At 43.4% G+C, this 22,261-nt stretch overlaps 1 protein-coding gene across 1 annotated transcript in view; it reads right to left on the reverse strand.

Annotated features, from left to right (window-relative positions):
* The window catches only part of IPCEF1 (interaction protein for cytohesin exchange factors 1), a 122,522-nt gene that overhangs the window by 59,556 nt on the left and 40,705 nt on the right, over positions 1–22,261 (reverse strand). The gene's annotated exons all lie outside the window — the stretch shown is intronic.

Below are 22,261 nucleotides of genomic sequence, written 5' to 3' on the forward strand. Positions count from 1 at the left end.
TGTCCACTTTTGGTGGGGAGAAGCAGCGCAACATTAAGACCTTGGCCAGGGTGTTTTATAGCAGATATAGTCCAGCAGGGGATCTCTCCCAAAGAGAGAATCTCTCTCCAGGTTTTAGGCCACCAGTCTAGATAATATCAACTGAAGACTCAGTATGATTTTGGAGAGCAATATTCTTTTGGACCCTGAAATATTTGTGTCAGGGAAAAAATCAAAGCAACTTACCAGTCAGAAGAAAGCCACAATAACTTTACTAGGACCAGATAACTAACTAGAAAACCAATCCCTCAAAAATAATGGACATCAAAGAGTCTTTCAATAAACCGGAGAGTTTAGAGAATATAGTATTTTGTTTAAATGAGCAGCAGCAGGAATGTAAGGAAATATAGTCACTCTTTAGTGAACTATAATTAGTACTTTTTTTCTGTGCTGTCTAAAACTGTGAATTTAAGAGATATGCTATTCTTAACATGTAATATTTGTTTTATTTTGAAAATAAAAACAGTAAACAGAAAAATACATATATACAGAATCTGGCCTCCAACAGTTTCAAACCAAAAATAAAAAGATGAAAGTACCTAAATCTGAAAAAAATAGATTAATAAGGAGAGATGCTATAGAAAAGAATGTCAAGGTTTAGAAGTCATATCCAAGTAAAAACAGTAAGAGAGGAAACATCTTAGTTATACAAGCAAATTAAAGCAGAAGCATCAAATGCTGAACCAGAAAACAAGGGAGTAACTGAATGAACAATTGACAACGGTGATTACTGTGATGTGACAGGTCTTTCCATAATTTTTCATTAATTTTTTTGTAATTATGAGAATTTACAGATTCAGATCACTCTGAGCCTGTGAGCGAAAGATAAGAGATTTAGGTAACTGTCAAGGAAAAAGCTTCTGTATGGCTAATAGAAATCATAGAATATCAGAGTTGGAAGGGACCTCAGGAGGTCACCTAGTCCAACCCCCTGCTCAAAGCAGGACCAATCCCCAACTAAATCGTCCCAGCCAGGGCTTTGTCAGCTGACCTTAAAAACCTCAAAGGAAGGAGATTCCACCACCTCCCTAAGTAACACATTCCAGTGCTTCACCACCCTCCTTGTGAAAAAGTTTTTCCTAATATCCAACTGTCACAGGGTCCCCACAGGCTTTCTCCCTCTTGAGCCTGTGCCCTGTGTTTAAGCTGGTATAATAAAGAATCCTCCATGCCTTCTTTTGCTGGATCACCCAAGTGTCTTTATTTACAGTTTCAGAGGGGTAGCCGTGTTAGTCTGGATCTGTAAAAGCGGCAAAGAGTCCTGTGGCACCTTATAGACTAACAGACATATTGGAGTATGAGCTTTCGTGGGTGAATACCCACTTCATCGGATGCATGCAGTGGAAATTTCCAGAGGCAGGTATAAATATGCAAGCAAGAATCAGGCTAGGGATAACGAGGTTAGTTCAATCAGGGAGGGTGAGGCCCTCTTTTAGCAGTTGAGGTGTGAACACCAAGGGAGGAGAAACTGCTACACACAGATGGAATACAAGCTGTCAGGAACAGTATCCCTGATGATGCCACCGCACAACTGGTTGCTGAGCTCTGTAACTTTATCCTCACACACAATTATTTCAAATTTGGTGACAATATATACCTCCAGACCAGTGGTGCTGCTATGGGCACCCACATGGCCCCACAATATGCCAACATTTTTATGGCTGACTGGGAACAACGCTTCCTCAGCTCTCGTCCACTCACACCCCTTCTCTACCTACATTACATTGATGACATCTTCATCATCTAGACCCATGGGAAGGAAACCCTGGAAGAATTCCACCACAAATTCAACAGCTTCCACCCAACCATCAACCTCAGCCTGGACCAATCTACACGGGAGGTCAACTTCCTAGACTCCAAGGTGCAAATAAGTGATGGTTTTCGGTATAGGGTGGTGTTAACGTGACCTACTGACCGCTATGCCTACCTTCATGCCTCCAGCTTCCACCCTGGACACACCACACGATCCATTGTCCACAGCCAAGCGCTGAGGTACAACCACATTTGCTCCAACTCCTCAGACAGAGACCAACACCTACAAGATCTGCACCAAGCATTCTCAAAACTACGATACCCATATAAGGAAATAAGGAAACAGATCAACAGAGCCAAATGTGTACCCAGAAGCCTCCTGCTGCAAGACAAGCCCAAGAAAGAAACCAACAGAACTCCACTGGCCATCACATACAGTCCTCAGCTAAAACCTCTCCAGTGCATCATCAGTGATCTACAACCCATCCTGGACAACAATCCCTCACTTTCACAGGCCTTGGGAGGCAGGCCAGTCCTCGCCCACAGACAGCCTGCCAACCTGAAGTATATTCTCACCAGCAACTACACACCGCACCATAGTAACTCTAACTCAGGAACCAACCCATGCAACAAACCTCGATGCCAACTCTGCCCACATATCTACACCAGCGACACCATCACAGGACCTAACCAGATCAGCCACACCATCACTGGTTCATTCACCTGCATGTCCACCAACGTAATATATGCCATCATGTGCCAGCAATGCTCCTCTACTATGTCCATCGGCCAACCTAGACAGTCCCTATGTAAAAGGATAAATGGACACAAATCAGATATTAGGAATGGCAATATACAAAAACCTGTAGGAGAACACTTCAATCTCCCTGGACACACAATAGCAGATTTAAAGGTAGCCATCCTGCAGCAAAAAACTTCAGGACCAGACTTCAAAGACAAACTGTTGAGCTTCAGTTCATTTGCAAATTTGACACCATAAGCTCAGGATTAAACAAAGACTGTGACTAGCTAGCCAACTACAAAAGCAGTTTCTCCTCCCTTGGTGTTCACAGCTCAACTGCTAGAAGAGGGCCTCATCCTCCCTGATTGAACTAACCTCGTTATCCCTAGCCTGATTCTTGCTTGCATATTTATACCTGCCTCTGGAAATTTCCACTACGTGCATCCGACAAAGTGGGTATTCACCCACGAAAGCTCATGCTCCAATACGTCTGTTAGTCTATAAGGTGCCACAGGACTCTTTGCCCCTTTATTTACAGCGTTAGTGCAGTTCCCAGATCCCCCCAAAGCTAGTGCCCCACAGATACTCCCAGGGTCTCCTGGCTTTTGAGGCTTCCTTCTTTGGTAAGGAGACAGCAATACCACCCTCCTGTCTTCTCCCAGGCTAGCCTCCCCACCAAGGTTTGCCCAGGGCTTTTATAGCTCTCTCATGCCTCGGCCCAGCTGTCAGCACTTAGCTCAGCATGTTCCTCTGAGCCAGCCCTCATTAGGGCTTGCAGCTGGGCTCCCTGCTAATACCTGTGTCTCTACCCCTGGCCTCCTGGCCGGAGTGTAGCCTGCAGCCAGCATTTTGGCATTGCCTTAAAGGGGTTTACCCCTGCCCTGCCACACAACTCCCCCGCTTCAGGGAGCCACCAGGCTCACCCTGTCCCTGCCCCTCCTAGGGCAGACAAATCTGCCCGTCAGTGGGAGTGCCTGCATCCCCTCCGGGGGCTCCTGTGGGCCCTCTCCGGGACTTCCAGGCCCCCCTCCACATTTACGGGAGGGACAGGCCTCCCCGGTATGCCCATTGGTCCGGCAGAGACTGCAGACCTGGTCCAGTGGTGTCTGGTGGCCCGGATACCCCACCTCTGGGTTCGGGTCCCCGGCCTCCTGGTCCTTGTCTCCCTTGGGCTCCCAAGAGCCACACTCTAGGCATTCTTGCCCAGAGGGTCCTTTGTTGCCACTCCTTAAGGTGCTCGGCTTGTTGTCTAGGAGTTTTCTTTCCCGTCTCTCCCCCTTCCCCCAACACTGTGGGGTGGGGGGAAGGTTCTTTCACTAGTTGGGGTTCGACCCTCTCCTCACCCCCTTCTGCTCTCTCTACTGGGTACCCCCCTTCCTCCAGCTCTCCATCCCAGGATTCACTTACCCGGCATGTCACCTCTTTGAAGTTTGGTCATTAAAGCTGCTCATGTTCCACATATTTATTAAGTGCTCTAAAATCTGTGCACAGTCAAATGTCAGCATTCTTCTTGTATACAATCACTGCGGGTGAGCTCCTTTCCATATCCTGAATAATACCATTATATTTCATGCACTGCAGTTCTACTTGTATTTTGTCCGCAAGTGCAGGGGATACAGAACACGCAGGCAGTGCAAAGGGCTTGGCATTCCAATCCAACTGCAGAGAATACACATATCCCATGGACAGAACACCATCACTGTTAAATAAATCATGGTGAACAATACATTGGGTATCCCTGTCTAATCTAGCCGACACAAATGCCCCTGAGGTGTCCTGTGCAAGTTCATGCATAGCACAGGTCATATGACAATAATGGGACTATATGCACAACAGCGCCTTTAACAACGTAAAACTTTGAAGTCAACGCTATGCATTTGTAGAGCGCACAGTATACAGCTTCACCCAGTGGCTGCAAAGCATACCAATTCCAAGCTTTTATGTCCACTGTAGTCAGTGAAATATCCAGATTATGAACTAACCCAGAGATGAGTATGTTAAATTTAAGTACCGGTATCCACCAAGCACTTCATCAGTGTACCGTTAATTTCTACAATACAGGATACCAACCCCAATGCCTTGCCACATGAGAAAACCAGATTAAAAGGTGACATCAGGGTCCCTGGTAAAGGTAGTCTCATGCAGCTTCATATTCACAGTATGCACTTCAGGCCTACCCTTGTCATAGTGTACCACGGCACACTAACTTAAAGTGTACTTCCTTCCCACAAGCCCAACACTTAGCAGTTCTAGCTGAGTATGCAGGGAAATTGGCTATGTGACCGTACTGCCACAACAGTAACAGTGATGAGGTTGTGAAGCTGGTTTAGGTAGCATTAGGTAGCATGACTCCAGGCAACTGAAGTAGAAGGGGGAGCTGATGGTTTAAGAGTAGACACAAAGGTAGTAGCAGCCTGACACACAGAACCCCTTTCAGCCTAGACCATCTCAACTGCCTCATTCTTAACTACATCATCAGGGGTCAGCATTCTAGCATCTTTCACCTGTAACCAGTCGCCCAGGCAGTCATTGGCTACACCGGTGACAAAAATGTCCCTAACTATGACTATCATAACATCCTTACATTCACAGTCCTGGGCCAAGCACTGCAAACAATATGCAAACTCATGAATGGTTTCATTGGGTTGCTGACAAGTTTCAAAAAATGTCTTCCTCGAACAGAACAGAATCTCCAGTGCAAAAATGCTCATTGAGGCACTGTCCAGCCACACCAAAGGAGTTGGGCTCTGGAAGTCCATCCTAAATATCTAAGTTACCATGGCATAAGCAGTCCTGCAGCAAGGGTAACCTAGCAGCAGCAGAGAGTTGCATGATCTGCACATATATCCTGCTGTCAACACTTTACTGTTCTTTCCCATACTAATCTCTCAGCCTCCAATCTTCAAATAAAGTAGCACCAGTCAACAGCAGAAATGATGTGCAGGCAGCATGGGTTGCACAATAGAAGCGCTTGTGTCAAGGTTCCTTCCCCAATCTGAACTCTAGGGTACAGATGTGGGGACCTGCATGAAAGACCCCCTAAGCTTATTCTTACCAGCTTAGGTTAAAGCCTGCCATCACCAAAGTGTTACACAAAGAACAGAGGAAGTGCCCACTTGGGAATGTCTCCCCCCAAAAAATATCCCCCCAAGCCCTACACCCCCTTTCTTGGGGAAGGCTTGAAAAAAATCCTCACCAATTTGCATAGGTGAACACAGACCCAAACGCTTGGATCTTAAGAACAATGAAAAAGCAATCAGGTTCTTAAAAGAAGAATTTTAATTAAAGAAAAAGTAAAAGAATCACCTCTGTAAAATCAGGATGGCAAATACCTTACAGTGTAATCAGATTCAAAACCTAGAGAATCCCTCTAGGCCAAACCTTAAATTACAAAAAGACACAAAAACAGGAATATACATTCCATTCAGCACAGCTTATTTTATAAGCCATTTAAACAAAGCAGAATCTAACGCATATCTAACTAGATTGCTTATTAACCCTTTACAGGAGTTCTGACCTGCATTCCTGCTCTGGTCCTGGAAAAAGCATCACACAGACGGACAGAACCCTTTCTCCCCCCACCCCCACCCCTCCAGCTTTGAAAGTATCTTGTCTCCTCATTGGTCATTTGGGTCGGGTGCCAGTGAGGTTGTCTTAGCTTCTTAACCCTTTACAGGTGAAAGAGTTTTTCCTCTGGGCAGGAGGGTTTTAAAGGTGTTTACCCTCCCCTTTATATTTATGACAGCTTGTTACCATAATGTCACAATCAAATGCACCCCAGAACACCCACACCAAAAAAAAATAAAAAGCAGCAGCAGCAAAACACACAGGTAAGTTGTCAATCAAAACATGTAATAACCATGAACCAGTGAAGACAGCAACAGTCTGAACAAAACATAACAGTCTAAAATAGGATTCCCAATCCTCCAGGATTGTCCTGGAGTCTCCAGGAATTAAAGATTAATCTTAATTAAAAGTAATGTCATGTGATGAAACCTCCAGGAATTCATGCAACCCTAGTCTAAAATGCTGATGGCAAAGTTGGCAACCCTAGTCTAAAACGCCGATATGCAGCAGCAGACCCTGAGTAGCTGCACACAACCAACTTGTCACAGTGGGATTTCTTCAAAGATGAATGTTTTCATTTTCAGAAATCCCTGATATTGAAAAACCATTGAAATTTCTGCACATTGGGGAGTCAGGGGGTAGCTTGCAGAGTTTAGACCAGCACAAATTATTAGTAGTCTTTACTCCTGTTCTTACAAGGTCTGCATTAACCAAGTGGCATGTGAGTAACAGATGATGCAATGAGCATGAGAACACAAGCAAGTGACTTATAAGAAATATCTTGCAATCATTTCCACCTGGTTACTGCCTCCATTCTGAAAAATAGAGATATCACTGTCAAAGAGCAAAAACACAGAGAGGAAATAAACAGGTACCCACAGTCCTCATGTCAAAGGGAAGCCCTAATCTGCTAATCACATTTTTCTTGCAGAATTTAAAAGCTACAGTGTCTGAGTTTGTATCTCACAGGTTGTAAAATACAGTGCATGTGCTGATTTCCAGTGCTTTTGGCACAAGTCTGGCTTTTGGCACATCCCTCAGATGACATCCAGAAAGAGGGAATATGCCTTGCAGCTTGCAGTGAACAAACACTTTAGATATGTCACATGACCCTATTTGTATTGTGGTAGCATCCAAAATGAGCATGGCTCCGTTCCTGCTCAGAAAAGTGTACAGTATAAAACAGACTGGCCGAAAGAATTCCATTTTTCACTCAAGCTAGAATCAGGGCTCTGAAACAACCTGAAAGTAGGCAAATGATTTGGAGTTCTCTCATTTTTGTTTGCTTTTCTTACGTTTCTCACTAACTTTAGCCCCACTGTTTTTTTGTTGCTGGAAAGACCGTGCTCCAGTAGATAATGAATTGACAGATGACATTAAACTAGCCACAGCTTTATTTAAAAAAAAAGACTTCACCATAGATTTCACTTAATCACCATTAACAATTTCATCACAACAAACTATAATGATGCTTGAGGCGTGTCTGCAGTTGATTTGCATCAAGGTCATAGTCTTACATAACAGTCCTTGAGTCATCTCTCATTCTCTGGGGAAGGTCCTTTCAGCCACACGGGGTAAAGCCACATGAGCTTTAACCCCACATTGACTCATCTGGACTGAAAACAGATGACTCATCTGGACCCAGGAAGCAACACCTTTTGTGTTGTCCTTTTGGCAACTGGAGATGTTCTCAGTTAGTGTGGACTTCCCTATTCCCAAATTACTATCTCACTTGTATCTCAAGGAGATGGAGGATCATCTGTAGATTTTCTCTGACGTACCTGTATCCAGGAAGGTCAGAAACTAGACTGATCAGTTGTTTCACCAGGTCAGCTTCAGACCCAAACGGTGAACACTTTTTGAATTCCCCATGTACTGTACCCCATGTTGATGCAGCTGCAATCTGCCCTATGTTGGCTGCAATTAAATAACATTTCAAAATGTAAATGCATTAAAGCAGCTGCAAAACTACAGATTCCCCATTTGATTTTTAAAGGACAAGAACTCTTCACTGAAGCATCATCAACAATTAATGTTTTTCTAAAGAGTTCCTGCACCCTGGACTAGAATTATATATTCAGGGGTTGACAGGGCCCCATCTGGATAAATGGCCCTTTACAAGGTGATGATAGGTATAAAATCAAGGCCAGTCCTGGAAGCAAGAAATGCATTTAACATTCTACACAGCTTGGTTAGAGGATTTCATATATTTCCAAATAGGTTGAAGGGGATTCAATCCCCTCACATGGATGTCCCCCAAAAAGAAGATTTCTGACTCCTCTTGAGAGAGGCCCAAGAAAAACTGGGGCAAGGTTCACTGATCCTACCGTAAATGGAACCGTAGATATAATCCTGACTGGATCGCAGGCAGTTACTGAGCTGTCAATCCAGCAGGGAGATGTTCAGACAGACTGAATGTGCAAGCATTTCTGAGGAAGTCTGAAGGAAGCAGTTCCAAGAGTAGCTGGCTCCCAGAAGAGAAGGGGAGGACGAAAAAGTAGATTAAAGGGAATAAGGATGCTGGTGCTAAAACCACTCCTGAAGCACTCAGGACAAAACCAAATTGTTATGGTGGCTGACTGTACTGGGGGTATATTTCTACCCTTTATCTGCACTAGCCAGTGTAACCAACTGGTGAGTATGTGGTATAGGATACCTTTTGTGCTGATCTACAGAGGGTCTGAGCTGTTACAGCCCCTAACTATAGCACTTTGGCTCCAGCTCTAGCAGCTCATGCTGTTAGATCTGGAGATCCCTGGTTCAATCCCCAGCATATCAACCATGTGAGCAGTCCTCACACTTGCAGGCTTGTAACATGCGGCAAGTTCAGGTGGGTGAGCTGACTGGCAGCCTGGCTCTGAAATTTACTCTGCTACTAGCCCCAAGATAATCCCAAATGGGTTGCCAGAAAAGCAGAGACCTGCTGAGAGACAGGACTGTGATTCTGAAGGTGCTAAAGCCCTCTTACTGAACCCCTTGTAGTGTCCTCAAACAGTCATACAGCAAAGCTAAGCCAAAGGCTGATGAAATGGGTGAGAACAGCTCCTGAACGCCCACTGCTGGTGGGTGTAGGTGCTCGGGGGAAGCGTTCCCACAAGCTGCTCTCCATTCCAAAACACAAAATTCCCTTGGTAGTCCAGAAGATGAAAGAAAGGAGCAGTGAGGCAGCAAAAAGGCCTTGCCTGGAATCCTTCCTGAGATACTGAGGCCCAGGAAAGACTGACAACAAAGGCAATGCAGGGGTCCTAAGCTGTAGTGTTTTTCCTTCCCTCTGTGGAAAAGTAAAAGTAAACTTTTTCCCTCCAGAAACAAATCCCCAGCAAATAACACACACATGGAACAGACAAGAAACATCTACTCCCCCCTGTGGAAGCCAACTGCAGAGAGCACTGTCCATTCAGCAAGCATGTCAGCAGGGGAGATTTCAAATATCACCTTCCAAAAAGAGAAAAAGCAAAACTCTGCCTCCATTCACCAGAAATGGACAAGCATACCCAGAGCAGTCGCTCCAACACAAGGTAAAGAAAAATCTCTCATACTCCAACTCCTGTTGCTCTCATTCATAATAACTGAGTTCTTGGTTAGAAAGAGGTCTCAGAGTGAATCTCCACAATAGAGAGCTCCAAATTTATTCTTAGAAGCCACATTCATCTGAGTCTAAATATAGCGAGTGCGTCACTGTTCCCTCTAAGCTGTGCATGTGTGCACGTGCATGCAGATCCCAAACCCCGCGCACAAGGCGAAACACCGTGTGCACAAAAATTTGCACAGAAGAAAATTTTTGCGCACACAGCCTGTCAAAAATTAGAGGGAACATTGGAGTGCGCTTAAAAATTTCTCCCACTTGTTGAAATAGAAGGTATAGGGAATATTTCTGGAACATGGGAAATAGGAGGTAGAGCTAGAACTAGTAGAATTTTTTAAGGGCACCCACTAAAATAAAATATTTGTTTCCAAAACATTCCCTGAGGTTTTAGCTGCACAAGTCACATTAGTCAAGTGAAGGAATCCTGGGAATAAACCACTGACAAACATTTAGAAAATGTAGGGGGTAAGGTTCATTGTAGAGCTGGTCAGAAAAATGCTGACAAAGCATTTTTTCCAGTCAGAATTTGGTTAGAATTTGTGGATTTGTCAGAAATCAAAATCTCTTGTAAAGACAGGTTGGTTTTGATATAGTTCAAATGTAACCCCACCTGTCAGGCAGGTTTCCAGAATAAACCTACCAGGTTTGTTGTCAGCTCACCTGCCCGGCTCCTCAGTAGCCCACCTGAAGAGGAGCTAAAAGCCTGGAAATCCCAGCTCCCAGGCTCACAGCCACCTGGTGTGCTAGGGTCCCTTGCTCTGGGGCAGTGCACCTACCAGGCTGAGAAGGAGCGGAGATCCTGGAGACCCTGGTTCCCACGCTCCTCGGCTCCCAGCTCCTCTTCAGCCACCAGGCAGAATTTCATTTTGAAATTATCAACATGTTATGATTTTTTTTAATGTAAATGTATTTTTAATTTCTGTTTCATGTAGAATTTCAATTGGGGGGTTTTGTTCCAAATTGGAAGGAAAATGCATTTTAAAATCCTCTGAAATGGATTTTACCGATTCTCCTCCCAGTTCTAGTTCATTGCTATGTCATCCGCATCAAGGTCTTAATAAGGAATTTACCCTATAACTGCATATATACAGTTATTGGTATTTATTGTTTAACCAATTTATTGGTTAGTCTCTAAGGTGCCACAAGTACTCCTTTTCTTTTGGCGAATACAGACTAACACGGCTGCTACTCTGAAACCTGTATATATGCACAGAGCCATCTAGTGGCCAGAAATAATTTAATTTAAGACAGTGAACTCATTAATACTTCAGAAACTAATCAACCCACTAACCCATGCCTAAAATGCCCTCTGATTTCATTAGAATACTTCATGTTCCAAACTGAACATAGAACAATCTAATATCTGAATCTAATATAATTGACTGGCAGGCAATTGAGGCAAGAGCAACCAGTCCTTTTAAGAAGTGATACTAAACATGTCACGACTGTCAGTGGAACAAGATAATAGTAGCATGTTTCAGAGTGGTAGCTGTGTTAGTCTTTATGAGCAAAAATAATTAGGAGTCTTTGTGGCACCTTAGAGACTAACAAATTTATTTGGGCATAAGCTTTCATGAGTTAGAACCCACTTCATCAGGTGCATGGAGTGAAAATACAGGAGCAGGTATAAATACATGAAAGGATGGGGGTTGCTTTACCAAGTGTGAGGTCAGTCTAACAAGATAAATCAATTAACAGCAGGATACCAAGGGAGGAAAAAAACTTTTGAAGTGGTAACAGAGTGGCCCCTTACAGACAGTTGACAAGGTGTGAGCAACAGTAGGGAGAAATTAGTATTAGAGAAATTAAGTTTAGGTTTTGTAATGACCCAACCACTCCCAGTCTCTATTCAAGCCTAATCTGATGGTGTCCAGTTTGCAAATTAATTCCAGTTCTGCAGCTTCATGTTGGAGTCTGTTTTTGAAGGTTTTTGTTCAAGAAATTGCCACTTTTAGGTCTGTTATTGAGTGACCAGAGAGACTGAAGTTTTACTGGTTTTTGAATGTTATGATTCCTGATGTCAGATTTGTGTCCATTTATTCTTTTGCATAGAGACTGTCCGGTTTGGCCAATGCACATGGCAGAGGGGCATTGCTGGCACATGATGGCAGATCTCACACTGGTAGATGTGCAGGTGAACGAGCCCTTGATGGTAAAGCTGCTGTAGGATTGCTCAGTCACTAATACTCAGCCTTTCCCTTTGATGCATACATTTAAGAGAAAAAGAAAACAGAATGTCTCTACAATTTTTGCTCTTTCTGGTTTGTGACTGGATATTCTCCCTGATCTGGCCACCTTTGTAAATTCATTGTATGTATAAAGATCTGGCACTGAGAATCAAAGAGAAATGTCATAGAAAGTGAACAGATATAAAACAAAGCAAAACAAAATCCATGATGCTGGTCAGAAAGGGGAAAGCTGTGGAGAAACAGCTTGGCCACAGCTGTCCTCTTCCATCATAGAATCATAGAATATCAGGGTTGGAAGGGACCTTAGGAGCTCATCTACTCCAACCCCCTGCTCAAAGCAGGACCAATCCCCAATTAAATCATCCCAGCCAGGGCTTTGTCAAGCCTGACCTTAAAAACTTCGAAGGAAGGAGATTCTACCACCTCCCTAGGTAACATATTCCAGTGTTTCACCACCCTCCTAGTGAAAAAGTTTTTCCTAATATCCAACCTAAACCTCCCCCTCTGCAACTTGAGACCATTACTCCTTGTCCTGTCCTCTTCTACCACTGAGAATAGTCTAGAACCATCTTCTCTGGAACCACCTCTCAGGTAGTTGAAAGCACCTATCAAATCCCCCCTCATTCTTCTCTTCTGCAGGCTAAACAATCCCAGTTCCCTCAGCCTCCCCTCATAAGTCATGTGTTCTAGTCCCCTAATCATTTTTGTTGCCCTTCGCTGGACTCTCTCCAATTTATCCACATCCTTCTTGTAGTGTGGGGCCCAAAACTGGACACAGTACTCCAGATGAGGCCTCACCAATGTCGAATAGAGGGGGACGATCACGTCCCTCGATCTGCTCGCTATGCCCCTACTTATACATCCCAAAATGCCATTGGCCTTCTTGGCAACAAGGGCACACTGCTGACTCATATCCAGCTTCTCGTCCACTGTCACCCCTAGGTCCTTTTCCGCAGAACTGCTGCCTAGCCATTCGGTCCCTAGTCTGTAGCGGTGCATTGGGTTCTTCCGTCCCAAGTGCAGGACCCTGCCCTTATCCTTGTTGAACCGCATCAGATTTCTTTTGGCCCAATCCTCCAATTTGTCTAGGTCCCTCTGTATCCTATCCCTGCCCTCCAGCGTATCTACCACTCCTCCCAGTTTAGTATCATCCGCAAATTTGCTGAGAGTGGAATCCACACCATCCTCCAGATCATTTATGAAGATATTGAACAAAACCGGCCCCAGGACCGACCCCTGGGGCACTCCACTTGACACCGGCTGCCAACTAGACATGGAGCCATTGATCACTACCCGTTGAGCCCGACAATCTAGCCAACTTTCTACCCACCTTATAGTGCATTCATCCAGCCCATACTTCTTTAACTTGCTGACAAGAATACTGTGGGAGACCGTGTCAAAGTCAAGAAACAATACATCCACTGCTTTCCCTTCATCCACACAACCAGTAATCTCATCATAGAAGGTGATTAGATTAGTCAGGCATGACCTTCCCTTGGTGAATCCATGCTGACTGTTCCTGATCACTTTCCTCTCATGTAAGTGCTTCAGGATTGATTCTTTGAGGACCTGCTCCATGATTTTTCTGGGGACTGAGGTGAGGCTGACTGGCCTGTAGTTCCCAGGATCCTCCTTCTTCCCTTTTTTAAAGATTGGCACTACATTAGCCTTTTTCCAGTCATCCAGGACTTCCCCCGTTCGCCACGAGTTTTCAAAGATAATGGCCAATGGCTCTGCAATCACAGCCGCCAATTCCTTTAGCACTCTCGGATGCAACTCGTCCGGCCCCATGGACTTGTGCACGTCCAGCTTTTCTAAATAGTCCCTAACCACCTCTATCTCCACAGAGGGCTGGCCATCTCTTCCCCATTTTGTGATGCCCAGCGCAGCTCCCAGACTGCTGACTTTGTTAGCGAAGACAGAGGCAAAAAAAGCATTGAGTGCATTAGCTTTTTCCACATCCTCCGTCACTAGGTTGCCTCCCTCTTTCATTAAGGGGCCCACACATTCCTTGGCTTTCTTCTTGTTGCCAACATACCTGAAGAAACCCTTCAAAAGCCTCCATCCTATATTCATGACAGTGAATTTCTTAGAGGGCTAAAAGGATGCTAGACTGTCATGACAGGATGTAGTGGTGATGGAAAATACCACCATTCGAGAATGAAATCCATTCAGATAAGGACCATTTTGTGCATGTCCTGTGTATAGAATGGTGAAGGGCACTTCCAGAACAACAGGGTGCTAGGGGAACTAGAGTGCCAGCATCGGAGTTTTTGTTGTAACAGTTGAATTGGCAATGGCTCCAGAACTTAATATCCAAGCCTAAACATCAATACGGTGCAGAGCCAGATTCACCAAATCATGCTGTTTCAGGTATTTATGAATCAGAGGAGGTATTGCTCCACTGAAGGGAAAAATTCTATTTTAAGATATTAAACTCAAAGAGCAACTGTACTGTAGACACTGTTTGCACTGAAAAATATTTTTGCTACTTACTGGACAGTCTCCCCACTAACTGTATTACTGATTTTAGCAACACGTTTCATGTCCTTTTATTCCCCTATTTGATTGACCTTCACTTTTTTCACCATCATTTTAGAAATGAAAGTTTGACTAGAAAGGAAGAGGTTTGTAATTGTACTAAGCACTTATGTAGCACTCTATAGCTCCAAACTGCTACATGAACATTAAGGGTGCAGAGTTGCACCTGTAGGAGGAGGGTTCAGAGAGAGGCGGGTAAGCAGAGGAGTATGAACATACAAGAACAATCAGTATTAATTGCATTCAGTCCCCACAGAATGGGAACCTTTCTCCTTCCTCGGTCTTTTAGGGCTTCCTTGTCTCACTGACTCCTGCCCAAGGAAAACCGGCAATATGATTAGCCTCTATCGCCATGTGATGGGCGAGGATATTAGACTGAACTGGTCTGGGTAAAAGGACTCTGGGAATGACACATGATAATTGTCAAGAAGAGAAAAGAAAAAACTGACCCTGAGCACCCTCACAGTGTCATCTAGGGAGGGGTGCACTGGAAGTTTTCCCACAAGTGTGAGTTCTGCACTTTTAGCATTTATACAGTATTTGAAGATTCTGGCACAGATTTTCGGAAGCGACTAATGGCTGAGACATTTTCAGGAAAAGCTGAGCACTTGCCCAATGAAAATCAGGCCTTTCCAAGGTGTCTCAAATGGTGCACCCACAACCACTAGTCGCTTTTGAAGAAAATTTGACCATAGCTTTAGTATTGCTGAAGCTAATATAATGTAGAAAAAAGGGGATTTCTCCCCCTACATTCAGTGTTGCTAACTCATAATTTTATCACGAGTGTCGCGATGGGCATGGATTTTTTGAAAGCCTCAGCTCTTGGGGTCACATAAGTATGTAAGAATCTCAGCTTCCATTTAGAAAAGTCTTCACAGTTGGAGAGAAAAGCTTAAAAAATGTGAACTCCAAAGATTCTGGAAGCAAACAAAAAACCACACAAAGTTGATTGCTTTTTACAATCATGATTTTATTGGGGCCCGACTAATTTTAAAAGCTGGAAGTTGGCAATAGAATCCACAAATGGTGACACACGGACAAGCAAAAGATGGCAGTGGTAATAAGCTGCATGGCGTAGTTCAAGAATTTCCTCTATACATACCCAGAAAATGTAGCAATCAGTCATAGTCTGACACTGTTTGCGCAGAAGGAAAGAGAGAAAATGGTGTTCAATGAAAGGATAATTAGTACTGGTGTGTTTATATTATTAAATCGTTGGGAATTCAGACCCCCAAGTAAAGGAGGCAGGAAGGAGAGAAACATGTGCGAGGAGTGAAGCTCCAAGCACTAGGAGCTGCATGTAGAGAATGTTAGGTGTTTCTCCTGTAACTGAACCACAGATAGTATTCTAGTTAAGCAGCTGTTTCACAATATAAATCTTTTATCTTCACCTAGCACTCAAATGCTACACACCACAACCAGGGAGAAGTGGCAGAGGTTAACTGTCCTCTTTACCATCTTCAAAGCTTCTAGAAAAGTGTGACAATTTCAGTTTGGACGTAGGAATTGTCTGCATGGAAACTGCTTCCTTTGGATCATTAGAGAGACAAGCGGTGAGATAATATATTTTATTGGATCAACTTCTGCTGGTGAAAGAGACAAGCTTTTGAGCTACACAGAGCTCTTCCTCAGGTTCTGGGAAAGGTACAAGGTAGGAGACATTAAGCACAAGGAGTTAACACACATGTTGCAAGAGACCATTCAAGTTGAAGTGGATAGTTAGTACCTCTGCAGCGATAGCACAGAGAGTTAATGAGTTACGGATTGTTGTAATGAGCCATAAATTTAGTGTCTTTACCAAGTCCATGATTTTTAGTGTCTAGCAAAATTATGAATTTAAGCTCCCAAGGTCATCTTTTCAAGGTGTAGTGCAGGTTTCCATTGAGGACAAGGACTGAGAGGTCAGTTGTGGAGTGATTATTCTGTGAAAAGTATTCACCCCACAGGTGATATGGTATATTTGTCTTATTTTTCTGTGAGAGTTCATTTGGGAGCGTAGGGATTGTTTCATTTCACCTACATGGTTGTTACTGGAGCGCTTAGTGCACTGGATGAAGTATACCATACATTGTGATGGGAATGTATAGGACCCATGGATCTTGAAAGGGATGTTGGGGGGGGGGGTTATTGATCATTGTAGCAGTGAAAATGTCTGCAGGTTTTGCATCTGTTGTTCTGACAGGGCTGATGCCGCTTTGAGTTGGTGTGTCTTAATCTGTGGGAAGCTTGCCTTTGATGAGTTTGGTGAGGTTCAGGGGTTGTTTGAAGGCCAGAAGAGTGGGGTTTGGGAAAGAGTTCTTTCAGGATGTGGTCCCCATCAAGTATGGGTTGTAATTGGTTAAATGATGTTCTATAAGGAGTCCAGTGTGGGGTGGTAGGTGACAACTAGGGGTGTGCAGTCAGCGGTTTTGGTTTTTTCCCCCCCTGTACTGAAGTAGGTTCTTTTAGGATATTTGGGTGGCCCATTCCATGAGATGATCTATTTCTCTGGTGGAGTGTCCTGGTTTGGTGAAAGCAGTTTTAAGTGTGTCAAGGTGTCATGATGACCACAAAGAAACTCAGAAGCAAGACAGTCACTCGGAAGAGGCACCTCTCTGTAGGGATGGAAATATCTCCAAAGGAATCTTACTGCTGCTCTGCTAAACTTGAGCTAACCAAGCCGTTCCTCCGTCTCTGAGTTAAAGTCCAAGAATTTATGTAAGGCAGCAAATAGCCAGATTCAGATTTTAAATATACAAGAGTAAATCCAGAATAAATTCTTTTAAATCCATGGCTTTATTTGAGTAATATCAGTGGGTATAAGGCAGCAGATTCAGGCCCAAAATTACCAGATGTTTGTGCACTTGTACCCTTCACAGATCTTAGACATGCCCCGTGCCTTTTTTGGTTAGGGTAGTGATGATGGAGAGGAGACAGAAGAGAGGAAAACCTGCTGTGTTTATAGATCACACAAAGAGCCTATGTTTGGAAAAATTCCTATACCTATGGACAGTCCGGAAAAGGGATCGCATATGTACCAGTTATTTAAAAAAAAAAAAAACCCACCAGAGAGGCCTAGGAGCAAGAATAAAACATTAGCAAAGCTCACTGATAATGGCAAGGGTAGTTGTAGATATTTTACTGTTGTAATCGGCCAGACTGAACAGACTGGATCTATTGTAGCTATAGTTTCCTGTTTAAGCCTAAAATGCACAGAAATGGATCCCCAATGGAAGATTGTTAATTACCACTCGTAGGGGGGTAGCCCCAGCTCAGACAATTGCTTTTTGAACTTTTTACTGTTGAATAGCTGATGAACACACTCAACCCATAGATTAAGAATTGCCATCATTGCACCTCAAATTGGTATCTGATTGCAACAACTTTGGTCCAAAATAGTGACCAAAACTTGCCTCTTACAAAAAATGGCCCTTTTTCTAAATGATTTTTTTAACAAAATTAAAATAGTGGTGGAAAAATTTTCATCATTTTTTCCCATAAAAAAAATTGAAAATTTCTGTGAAAAGCCTGGAAATTTTTCAAAAATTTTAATCAAAAATACTTACTATTTTGTGACCAGATCTGAATTACACTTTTTGCTCTCATGGGCTTTAGAGTGTGGAACTCATTGCCCTCTAAAATCTATCCTATTACATCTCTCGCCACATAAAACACAGCTTGAGGGCTCCTTTTTTAAAATGGGGAAAAATGTATTTTTGAATGACCACAGGTGACCCTCTATCACCTTCCCTCTCTCCCACACCCCCTTTTTCTCTAAATCAGACCCAATTTGTTTGTATAGGGTGTTTGTATTTTAAGAAGATATTTTATTTGAATTTACACTGTTGTACAGCACCTCAAATACTTCACCAATAATTTTGATGCAATTATTATTTTTACAGTTCTGATGGGAAAAGAAAGCATACTTTCAAAATTTTAGAGTGATAAATGCATGGACTACTCTGTTGAATACAAAAAGTACAAAATAAAAACATTGTAACAAACTGTTTAGGGTTTTTGTGTAATTTAAGTCTAACGATATAGCTTGCATATACTGTATTTCAGTGGCACATGGGGGCGGGATATGGATCAGCATTCACATCGCACTCCCTATCAGTACCCGGACCAAGCCGGGGAAGCTAATGATCCAAACAGCAGACCAAATTTGGTGATCAGTCCTGGTCATGTGTGACCTGAGGCATGTTGTGCATACGCTAAGAAGAATGACACATGGTAAATAGAATTAGGAACAAAGACTGAAGAGATTCATTTAGACACATCACTTCTTGAACATGGCACATATATGTTATCAAAAAGCAGTAAGTGCCTGGAAGGTAGCTAACCCACACTCAGTACATCCAACAGTCATGTACGTTGATTTCAGCTGCAGTAATTTAAATCAGCTAGAGTATTTTTTAAAAGATTAATATCAGTAGTTTAAATACCAGTGATTTAAGTTGCCTTGACTTAAACCAATCCACCTGGCAGGACAGTGCTTTTGGCCTGAACTCTTGCCTAACATATGGAATGGCACTTTTGTCCCTCCCACCTAGTATTAATGGCCTGTCCAAGTACATGCTGCTATGCATCCTGTTTTTGTTGGCTGCTACATGACTCTTCTCACCTTCTGACCAGATATTCTAATCTAGTGCATACGTTTCAAAAGTGCTATCATGCATAAGATAATAAACAAATAGTAATGTCTTACAGAAGTACTGTAATGGCAAGTTACCTGGGCAAGTTACACAGGCTACGTCTACACTGCAATGAAAAAACCCGGGGCTGGCTCGTGCCAGCACACTTGGGCTCACGGGGTTTGGGCTGTGGGGCTGTTTCATTGCAGTGTAAATTTCCAGCTTCAGGCTGGAGCCCGGGCTCTAGGACCCTGCAAGCTGGGAAGGTGCCAGCCCAAGCCAAGAAGTCTACACTGCAGTGAAACAACCCTGCAGCCCAAGCCCTGCAAGTCTGAATCAGCTGGCCCGTACCAGCCATGGGTGTCTAGTTGCTATATAGACTTGCTATGTAGGAAACTGAGGCACAGAAAAACTATCTGCAAAATGGGGTTAACAGCCCTCACAGGGACGTTGTGAAGATAAATACGTTACAAGTTGCGAAGTGCTTTGTGACCTACTTATGAAAAGCACTATATAGGAGCTAGGTATTATTATTACTATTATTTAATGTTTTGGATGTAGCTCATCTAAGACCAGTCTTTGGCTGGCACTAGTACCCTACCATAACTGAATTAGTGCCTTGTGACCAGTGATGATGCCTTTCTGACACCCGGGTCTGACTGAAGACAGTTAAAAGATCTCAGAAAGCTGTGAGTGCACTTGCAGAAAACCAGGTTCCTATTCAATAAGGGCAAACAGCCAGTCTTCCTGAGATAGGGCTTCTATACCGCATGCTCAAACCTGCTTTTAAATAGTGAAGAAATATTTGGGAAAATTAAAAGATACATAACAAACACCACAACTGAGGGACAAATTTGCCCTTGCGTATGCAAATCTCTGTTGAAGTAAGTGCTGGCCAAACCAAAAGAATCAATTATTCACCCAGCTCTAGTTAGAGCAGAATGTGTGTAGAGGAGTGTACTACATAAGGTCTTGTTTACACAGGGAAAAGTCCCAAAACAGCTCATGTGGAATTGCTCTTGCTGAATAGCTATTCACATTAGCTCACTAGCTCCCTACGTGGATACTCTTATTCTACACTAAGGGCTTACCTACACAGGGACAGGCAGGGAAGTTAAGGTGACTCAGCTGTAGGTGTGATGTGAATGTGTGTGAGTTAAAGCATGCTACCACCAGCTCTCACTCCGGAGTAAAATGATCTTAATTTGCTGTAACTTAATCCAGCAGCAACCAGAGGCTACGCCTATACTACAGAGCCTATGCCAGCACAGCCCCCTACTGTAATCACAACCCATACCAACACAAGGAGTTTTTCTGACAGTGCAGGAACACCTCCCCAAACAACATTAGCTACGTAAACAGATGCACTCCATTGGCATAGCAGCGTCTCCACTGGGGGAGGTTGCTGGCATAGTTACATTGGCTGGGGGGGGTAAGGGGGTGTTTTTTTTCACAGCCCCAACTGACATAGCTATAGTGATATAGCTTGTAATTGTGGACCAAGCCTAAGAGTGCCTTTGTGAGCTTTAGCTTAATCCACTTCCGAAGTGGACTAATCTAAACAGCACAAAGGCACTCTTGGGGCATGTCTATATGGTGACACTCAGAAAAAATAAAGTGAATCAAGTAAAGGCGTGAAATCACTGTGCATGAGTTAAAGCACATTTAACACCCCCTGGCTCCTCACATGACCCTGTGGATGCTCTCATTCAGGAGTAAAGTGTAGTCTTATGCTTGGACTACACTTAAAAGTTATATCAGCATAGCTATAGCAGTCAAGGGTTGAAAAAAACCAAACAGATACCAACCAGCATAACTATGCTGACAAAAATCCTCGTGTAGATGCAGCTGTGTTGACAGAAAAGCGCTTCCATGGATGTAACTATTGTCATTCAGGGAGGTGGTGTTCCGACAATGACAGAGAAACTGTCATCATAGGCGGCACCGACACAAGGGGTCTATGACGGCACACGGTCTGTAGTGTAGATGTAGCTTTAGTGCAGCATAAGAGTGCTTACATGAGGAGTTAGTGCAGAATAGCTTTGCACTTTAAATTCACATCTTAACCATTTCTCATTAACTTTCCTGCAACTTACCTGTGTAGACAAGCCCCAAATCGTAACTGATCTATTGAAACCTTATTCCGAAATAGGTGTAACAGCAACAAAGTGGGGAAGTCTGTTTATGGAACACCAACAGGTTTATTGCCTGACAGATGTTTTTAAGAAGTTATTCAAAAGTATTCCTGCAGATTTCAGAGTGGCAGCCGTGTTAAGTCTGTATTCGCAAAAAGAACAGGAGTACTTGTGGCACCTTAGAGACTAACAAATTTATTTGAGCATAAGCTTTCGTGAGCTACAGCTCACTTCAAAAGTATTCCTGATACTGTTTGCAAATGTTTGTGTTTGTATTACTTGTTTGTCAGTAAGAACTCGCATGGTACTCTCTCTTTGAGGCTGTGAGACAGCTATTATTAACACCTACATTTAGAGTTTTACATTTCATAGCTCTGAGGTTTAACTCTGTTTAACACTCCTCTGAAAAAATTGTGAAAAGACAGAACTCTGACCTGTGCTCCCTCGAAGAGGTAAGCTGCAGTGCAGAAAATGTGGACAGTAAAAAAAGTGAGTGGATTTCCTGCTAGCAAGTCAAACACTGGCAGGTACCTTACATGGAAACTGGATCTGACCAGGCCACAAATCCAAAGTGCAACTCCAACCTCCTCATGGTGCAACCCAGGTACTTAGTTACATAAACCAAAAAACCAACAAAATGAGTAAGATGGAATCTGCTCATAACCTCGATCCTACCTCAACCTTGGCATTGGAAAAAAAGAGATGATAATGATGAGAGTTATACGTAATATTATCTCATCACCCATTGCACATGCAAGCAGTATTGCTAAGTCATCATGGAACCACATTCAGCCTGGTTTCACTAGCAATAAGTGGTGCAGCAGCCAGGCCTCTTTCTCCAGTTCCACTAATCATATTACATGCACTATCAGAAGTCTGAGTGGCCTTCAAGCCCAGCCCTGTGCACAGCATAATAAAATAATTAAACCTGACAGTGACAAAGGCCTGGACAACTGCAGCAATTTGCATGTCAGAAAAAAAGGGGTGCACCCACCCAGCCAAATCTCAAAGGTACAGTGTTCATGGCTTCTCCTGTATGCTGGAATCCAGTAGCAGTTGAAGATCCAACAGGATCTCCATTCTGCAAACCTGCTCAC

This window comes from Caretta caretta, chromosome 3, assembly GCF_965140235.1.
Source record: "Caretta caretta isolate rCarCar2 chromosome 3, rCarCar1.hap1, whole genome shotgun sequence".
NCBI lineage: Eukaryota > Metazoa > Chordata > Testudines > Cheloniidae > Caretta > Caretta caretta.